At 36.1% G+C, this 8,949-nt stretch overlaps 1 pseudogene across 1 annotated transcript; it reads right to left on the bottom strand.

Annotated features, from left to right (window-relative positions):
• Positions 1 to 432: 432 nt before the first annotated feature.
• LOC123623290 lies at positions 433 to 1,340 on the bottom strand (annotated as a pseudogene). Its single transcript, XR_006729828.1, has one exon. The product of XR_006729828.1 is annotated as a 60S ribosomal protein L6-like (transcript).
• Positions 1,341 to 8,949: the final 7,609 nt, after the last annotated feature.

The raw sequence follows: 8,949 nt of genomic DNA, 5'->3' as shown, positions 1-8,949 counted from the left end.
ACATTCTTGTACATGTTACCTGCTTAAATGTGTACAAGAGTTCCTCTAGTTTCCAACTAGGAGTGGAATTGCTGGATAATAGAGTATCTGAATATTACGAGATAATGCAACACTGCCTTCCAAAGTAGTTGTACCAGTTTGCATTCCTACCAGCAACACTTAAAAAATCTTGTTCATCCATATTCTCTTGAAACACTTGGTATTATCAGACTTTTAAATTTTTGCCAACTATGTAGGTTTATGATGATTTCATTTGCATTTCCCTGATCACTAATAAGGTTAAATATTTCTTCAAATAGTTACTGCCATATATAGTCTCTTTTTTAAAAAAAATGCCTGTTCATGTCTTTTGCCTAGTTTTTTTTTGATTGGCTGAGCTTTTCTTATTATTATAGAAATTCTTTGTATATTCTTTTTTTTTTTTTTTATCTTTCAGTTATTTAATTAGGTTCTTTGTAAAAATTTAGAATACCAATCTGTGAGGATAAATTCCATTTGTCAGAGCAAACAGAGATCGCAGATAGCCCTGGAGCTGAGGAACAGCTTTGATTTTCAGTAAAATTTGGGAGTCCACAGCTTTCTGATCCACTTTGCGCTGTTCCGTAATCTCGTATTTCTCTTTTTCTGTGTCGAAGATCTCACCCTCCTGGTGTCTGGGCTTCCACAGCTTCTTCTTCTTGAAGTAAGCATCAGTGAGATGCTTAGGGATTTTCACATTGCTGATATCAATTTTTGTGGAGGTGGTGATGACAAATTTCTAGTGTGTCCTTCGCAGAGGAACTCGATTGAGGGACAGAGGTCCAGTCACAAGCAACAAGCCACTGCCCAGTTGCTTCAGGAAAACCACCCTCTTGCCTCTGTGGCGCCCCGTGAGGATGATGAGGATGGTCCCGGGAGTGATGCTAGCTCGCAGTCTCCGCACATGTTGGCTAAAGGGTTTTTTGCCCTGGCTCAACAGCTTTCGAGGCACATCTTCGGTTGGATAATATCTAGGCGTTTTGCGAAGTTTAACCACCCGAGTGCCACCATTCTTGTCACCACCAACAGGTTTTGTAACAGTGGCAAGGACCTTCTCCTTCTTTTTCTTTTCAACCTTGGATTTAGCCACTGAGTATTTCCTCTTGTACATGGCCTTCCGAGAGTACATGGCAGATCGGGAATATCTGCTGATTCCTCTGACGAGAACAGGATTTCGGCTGCAGTGGGGCTTCCCCTTCTTAACCTTTTTAGTCTTGAGGTTAGCCTTTTTCCCTTTGCCACCGGCATCAGCCTTCTTGGCTTCAGGTTTCTTCTCTTTAGTATCCGGCTTTTCAACTTTTTCACCCGCCATCTTGCAAGATGGGAAAACAGAAATTCTTTGTATATTCTTGATTCTAAATTTTTGGTGATTATATGGATGGGAGCTACCCTCTCCCAGTTTGTAACTGTCTTTGTACTTTGTCCAAGGTGACTTTTGATAGTCACACATCCTTGCTTTTAACAGAGTGTAATTTATTAATGCTGTCTTTTATTTTATAATGGGCATTTTTTATGTCTTTTTAAAAAAGCTTTCTCTATCATGTCAGAAAAAAGTTTTTAAAACATAATTTCCACTAAAAATTTTGAAGATTTGCTTCTAATATTTTAAGTTCTTGATTCATCCGGAATTAATTTTTGTATGATGTAAAATAGAGGGTAAGTCTTCATTTTTATCACACAAATTCACTGCCTCTGTCATATATCAAAGTTTATATACATATAAACTTTATATGGGATTTTTTTTTTTCCTGGGCCCTCTTCTATTCCATAGGCCAATATGTTTATTCCTGTTCAGAGTTATATTGTCTTAGCCTCATAAGAAGTCCTGATATCTGATACAGTGTAGCACCTCTCCTTGCTATTCTTTTGCTGAGGTATCTTGGATATTTTTCCATTTAAAAATGAACAACCCTCTTATGATTTTGGTTAGAATGATATTGGAATTTTAGGTCAATTTGGAGAGAATGTCATCTTTATGATACTATGTCTTCCCAATTATGAATCTGATATATCTCTCAATTTAGTAGACATTAATAGACATTCTTTAATGTATACTAATAAAGTTTTAAAAATTCCTGTGTTTGAATATTGCATCTCTTTGAAAAATATTTATTCCTAGTTACTCGATATTTTTGATGCTATTATAAATCATGTCTTTTAAATTCTAGCTATTTATTGCTGGTGTATAGATATGTGATTATTTTTTGTATTTTGATCTTGTATCTAACCATCTTGCTAAATTTTCCTTTTTTAAAATAATAATTTATTGGTAGATTCTTTTGGATTTTCTATGTATACAGGCACAGATGACATTTTAATATCCATCTTTCCATTCCTTTTGCCTTCTTTTCTTATACTGTTTAGGAATTCCATGATAATGTTGAGAAGTAATGATAATGGGCATTATTTTCTTGATTTTGATTTTAAAGACTGTGCTTTTAATGTTTTCCTATTAAGTGTGATATTATAGTGTTTTTTTTTGTTTTCGATTATTTTTTTTTTGAGACAGAGTCTCACTCTGTTGCCTGGGCTAGAGTGCCGTGGCTTCAGCCTGGCTCACAGCAACCTCAAACTCCTGGGCTCAAGCAATCCTCCTGCCTCAGCCTCCTGAGTAGCTGGTACTACAGGCATGCACCACCATGTCCGGCTAATTTTTTCCTATATGTATTTTTAGTTGGCCAGATAATTTGTTTCTATTTTTTAGTAGAGATGGGGTCTTGCTGTTGCTCAGGCTGGTCTCGAACTCCTGACCTCTAGCGATATGCCTGCCTCGGCCTCCCACAATGCTAGGATTATAGGCGTGAGCTACTGTGCCTGGCCAATATTATAGTTTCTTAAAAATTAAATCAAGTTAAAGATGTTCCTTTCTCTATTCCTAATTTACTAAGAGTTTATATCAAGAATTCACATAAAATTTTACCAAATGCTTTTTAAAATTTATTGATATGACATCCTTTTCTTCTTTAAACTTATGTGTTAAAATTAAAAATAAAACTAAACAATATACTTTTAAGATATGCATATATATGATAAATGTATATATTAAAAAAAAGTCAATGATAAATATGTGATTCAGGATAACAGTTAATGCAGATGGATTAGAGAGAAACACTTGGTAGATATAAATTGTTTGTTAATGTTTTAGTTCTTGTGTCAGGTGGAGGGTTCATAAGGGTGTATTATATTATCTAAAACATACATTAATATGCATAAAAACAATTGAATAGAAAAGTGGGCCACACATGGACCATTAAGGAGAGATAAAAATATGTGTTATGAACTAAGAATTATGATTAACTCTGTAGTTTAAACAAAAAGAAATTTCATATTTGCCATTATGAGACTGTGTTGCATTTATTCCTAGGATATTCAAAAGGCTCTTTTAAAATGCCCATGTTTGTTCCTCATTATTATTGATTAAGTTCCCCATTTTTTTTTTTTTGAGACAGAGTCTTGCTTTGTTGCCCGGGCTAGAGTGCTGTGGCGTCAGCCTAGCTCAGCCTCCTGAGTAGCTGGGACTACAGGCGCCACCACCATACCAGGCTAATTTTTTTCTATTTCTGTTGCTTTACTAATTTTTTTAGTAGAGACATGCTTTTGCTCTTGCTCAGGCTGGTCTCTAACTCCTGAGCTCAAGCAATCCTCCTGCCTCGGCCTCCCAGAGTGCTAGTATTACAGGTGTGAGCCACCACTCCTGAACAGTTCCTGTTCTTTAGAGACCTTTGGGCAGTTTTTGATTGTGAAACTTGATGTCATATCTCACATGTACATTAGGGTCTGCACATCCTAGGAGTGAAAATTTCCATTATTATCTCATGCTCTCAGTTGTTTAGTCCTAAAATTACCAGATGATTAATGGCTCTCATTTTAGGTTGACATTGCACAGAATGTTCTGGAGAGTATAGAGGGCCTGACCCTTTCTTTTGGTTACTTAGGCCACACAGTTCTGTATTGGATATGTGATGAATTTTCATCCTACCCCATCCTATACATCTCATTCCATCATGTAGTGCTGTTGTGTGTGGCTTATAGCTTGTGAGGAGAACATTTGTAGTGTATTATAGTGGTTATGAACATTTGAAATGAAACAGACTTTGATTTTAATCTTGGCTTTTCTTACCAGCTGTGTGGTCTTTAGAAATTTTAATAACCATTCTGAGTGTCAGTTATCTGAGACATTTGTATGACATTTTCTCTGAGGTTGTTGTGAGTGTTAAATTGTATCTGTTATTACTATTAGTCTTATCATATCACCATTATATAAATTAATTTTTGCATCTCCAAGTATACTGGATGCAGTTTTAAGCCACTGATCTAGATTTTCCCTTGAAAGAAAATCCCTTGATTTTCCCAGCTACAGGTGCTGATTTATTAAAAGAACCACAGTGCCAAAATATTCTTACTTCTTAGTTTTCAACCAGTGACTTTTCTATTCTGTCTGTACTATTTCTGGGGAGAAGGGAGAGACAGGCAATCATGTTGCTGACAGCCAAGCCCTTCCTAGCACAGCTGACAGATGGAGGTGTCTGGGCTGATCACAGTGCTGAGAACACAGTAATGATCATAGCAATTTCCTCAGCACAGAGCACCTCTAGGACAGCCACTGTGCTGCGTGCCTTACCCTCAGCATCTTGCTGGATTTTTGCCAAATTCCATAAAGCAGACCTTCATCTTAATAATTTTATCTTGAAACAGGGAAGCTGAGGCTTGGAGAGGTTCAAAGACTTGCCCAAAGTCATATAGTAATTAGCAAAACCAGGGACACTTGGTCTCCTTGACTTCAAAACCCACAGTCATAACCGTTGCCTGTGCAGATGCTAGTCCCTGGAGAGTGTTTATCTCCCCCTATTTCTGGATTCGGGAAAGTATGTGGAGGTTGTACCTGATGAGACCTAGTGGGTAGGTGACTAGTTGAGTTTTCTGTGCTATTTGGGAGAGCTAGCTCCCTGCTTAGGGAAGAGAGGCTCTGGAAACTTTAGGGGCTATTTGGTCATTTTCCACTGAAAATTAAGTCTAAATTGATTTAATGCTAAGAATGGTAGGTTTAAGAGATTTTTGCATTATTCACTTTGGAGCAGGAATATTTAGATATGTGGGGTATATGACTGTATCTTGAATTTTTAAGTCAGAAAACTAGAAGGTTTATAAAAACCTTTGGAAAATATCTGTAGCATGCTGAAATAAAGTGAGCACTTAATAAAAATATGCATTAATGCAGGAATCCGCTGCTCTCATACTAAGCACAAGAGATCTCTGTTAAACCTTGGGAAAAATAAACTTACTCCCTTAGCTTTTATGGGGGTGGCACTAAAATTTGGTGGTTGTGCCCAGGAGTAGGGTAGTAGCATAGAATGAAAACAGTCTGCAGGAGCCTTCAGGTTCTTTAAAACACAACCAAATTAAACATTAACATAGTCTTTATAGAATGAATCCCTGATTCTCTCATCTCAGACAGATGGTTTTTTGAAAAAGAAATTCAACATAAAAAGATAGTCTACTTTTCTGCTTCTACCAAGTATTTAATTTATCATAATTAGCTGAAGGATAAAAGAATAAAAATTTTCTGCTTAAAATTCTTTCCTTTTCCAGCACACCAAAAAGAGACACAGAAATTTTAGGAAGAATTGTTAAATTTTGTTTTTTGCCCTTTTGCTAGTTCCTTACCTTAATCCAGTTAATATAAAATGCTCAAAAAGCAACTATCATTTGTCGTTCAACTTGTTGAACAAGTATTTTCATTGCAAATGAAGTATGTCCTGTAAATGATTAAACATTAATAAAAACAAGAATCAACCTGATTTGTTTCAACACCTCTAATTCTCTGCAGGAGATGACATTTTTTTGTTGGTTTGTCAAGTGTTATTTTTTCAGCCTCCCTTTTGCTTGAGTAGTGTATATTTGGTTTGGTTTTGAATTCAGTGAGGAATATGACTGAATTCTGAAATGAAAAATAATATCATACTTCTCAGATTCTATTTGTATAAGTGTTTACAACACATTTAGAAGTTTGTGACGCCTTAGAGTTTCTATAACATCCCAAAACATTAAGTATTTATGGTGAATTTAAGTTATTGGTAACATTTGCATAACATACAGTATGCTATGGCAGCCCTATTAGGCTTTTTTCGTTTAAGCACTTATCTTAGTAAGATAACAGTTGACCAAAAGCTGACAGCTGTTTCTGCCTATGAAAGAAGCGAGGTTCAACATTCCAGGGTTACCTTTTTTCAGTATTCTTTTGGACAGCATTAAGAAAGTAATAATCATGAATTTTTAGTTTACCTCTGATATGTGGTTCTTTTAGTTTACTTTTAGTATGTAGGAATACATTTTCTGGTATTTCTTAAGTGTGGGGATCTTTTGGCAGAGTTTGTTTTCTGAATTTCTGTCTCTGTTCACCAAACAAGGTAATCACTATTAGAATAGATCTGTTCACCCAGACATTCATTGGCACATAGGAGTTACCCAATAACTAATGTTTGAATGAATGAGTGCTGAACATTCACTGGAGGGACCTTTTGGCTTCTCTGCATATCTAATTCAGTGACCATATTATTTGGGGGTTTAGAATGAACATTTCCCTTCAGGTCGTGGCTATCGATGTAATGTTTTAAAAATTATGCTCATTTAGATAGCTTAAAATTCCTGTCTTTAAACATTACCTCCAGATTTAGATAAAATTGTGGTGTTGGCTATAAGCAAGCAGGTAAACATATTCATTTCTGGTTTCTAGGAGAGTTAGAAAAAAAACTTTCCCAGGATAAGCATGATTCCACTCTGATATGAGAACTAAATTTAGTGACTCTGGTTGCATAAAGCTTTGGCAGTAACTCATGAGTGAATCTACTATCCCTTGTTGGTTTTATATACATGTTGCTGGCTTTGCTGGCAGAAATGCTGATTGTTAATTTATTGATGTCAAGCAGTTATAGTACCAGCTTTGTGTAATACATTAAAAGCTAGACTGAAAATGCCTTGGTTATTTTGTTTTTATATTCTTTTACATCATGTAAGTGTATATGTACCTATAAAAATAATCCTATTGATGTTATTAATTCTCTTTTTATATTTCAGAATTTATTTTCTCAAAATATAGTTAAAATTTATGTTCTGTAAGAGTAGAATGACAAGTTCTTTGAATGATAACCCAAAATAATCTATTGTAGTGAAAATACATGTGTTATTGCTATTTTAAGTACACTTTTTTTGTTTTGATAGGATATATGATATGAAGGGAAATTTTCACTGTAAACTCCCTAAATATATGACTTCTGAATTAGATATGCAGATGGTAGAGAGGCTAAAAGGTCCCTTCTGTAGTGGTTACAGAAGGAATATTGCCTATTTTTAATACAGTAGATCTCAGCCATACGGTGGTACTATAGCAGTCTCACTGCAGTGACACTACAGTTATATTAGGTATGCCATTTTAGTTTTATCCTTTTATTTTCAGCTTTGTAACTTTCTTCCAAAGTTGTTTTGGATAAAAAGTTGAATGGTCAAACTTGGCATATAATTAAATTAAACTTGAGATTTTTTTTTTAAAGTATCAGCTAGTACCCGATTTGCTTAAAATATGAAATAAAGATATACTTCTGTTAATTAATACAACAACTTCAAATCAAATTACTCAACAGGCCTGTTCTTGGCATTTCAAATTAGCAGTTAAGTTTTTTGATTACCTGGTTAATATCTCCAGAGTAAGTAAGTAGAGTGTGACGATTTGGGTTCTCTAGAAGCAGTGCCAAGATGGAGTTTGGGGTGCAGGATGTTTAGTAGGAATTATCACTTGTAAAAGGAAGTGGGAGGAAGCAGGTTTGGACAGAGGAAGAAGCTGAACTGTCATGCAGGCCTAGTGAGCCTCTGAACACAGCAAGGTTCCTCATCAGCAGTGGCCTGCATAGTCTTCATCTGCCAAATTCATTGGGCCCTTGCTCAGTCACTGAATGCAGGCCTTTCTGGCAAATGTGTGACCTCAGGCAAACGGCACCCTGCAGGCTGAGGCTGGCTCTGAAGTTGCTGCCTGTGGACCACCCACCCCATAGCCCGGCAGAAAGTCCTTTCTTCAAGGCCCCGAGGGGCAACTCTCTGTCCACCACGTACGACTCTCATCAGTAACAAAACAATAATACTCAAATTTTCTATACTTATATCATTATCTTCATCTGACCCATGAAAAAATGTAAGCAAAATTGTTCGTTTAAGATCTCGTGGTTAATTCTGGGCAAAGCTAGAAAGAACAACTTGTGTCCTATTCCTAGCCTTCATCGAACTAACATCATGGTGTAATGGACATATTTATTATTTTTAAATGAGTGGTCAATCAATGTATGTTAGGAAAAAGTGAGAAGAAGGAATTGTAGCTACTCAAGAACTAGTGTGGTAAACTAGTTTAGATTTCAACTGTCCTGACCTCTCAGTTCATGTTCTCTCTGGCTCTGTGAGCAGACAAGTCACTGGGTCACTGTGACCTTCAGGGAGCTGATCTAGCAATAAAAGGAATGAAGTCGATGCATCCATTAAGTAGTGTAGATGAAAGTACATAGTATGCTGCCTGGTGTTCATAGCAGGAAACACAATATAGGCTAATTTTCTTAAATACCCAAAACAAGTCAAGCTGTAAAATGTTGGTTAGAGAAATGAAGATTTGAACTTGAAGACAGAGAGAAATTTTCTCCCTAGTATTTTTCCTTTGTATCTCTCTCATTCCTTTAGGGCTGACGTATTAGAAAATGAATTGGCAGATTTTTCTGGAGGAGAAATTGCTTCTCCAATATGGGGCCACTCCAGACAGGCATGAGGAGAAGAAGAAGCATGGAATGAAAAAGATTGAGTGAATCAACAAATATTCATGGGATTCTTATTATGGGCTGTGCCTTTTTTGACTTTTAATGCTTTAGTTCATTAGAAGATCATTGAAAGTTCCAGATC

The sequence above is a fragment of the Lemur catta genome, chromosome 1, assembly GCF_020740605.2.
Source record: "Lemur catta isolate mLemCat1 chromosome 1, mLemCat1.pri, whole genome shotgun sequence".
Classification (NCBI taxonomy): Eukaryota; Metazoa; Chordata; class Mammalia; order Primates; family Lemuridae; genus Lemur; species Lemur catta.
The sequence above is the reverse complement of the archived record's forward strand: the minus strand, read 5'-3'. Positions and strand labels throughout refer to the sequence as shown.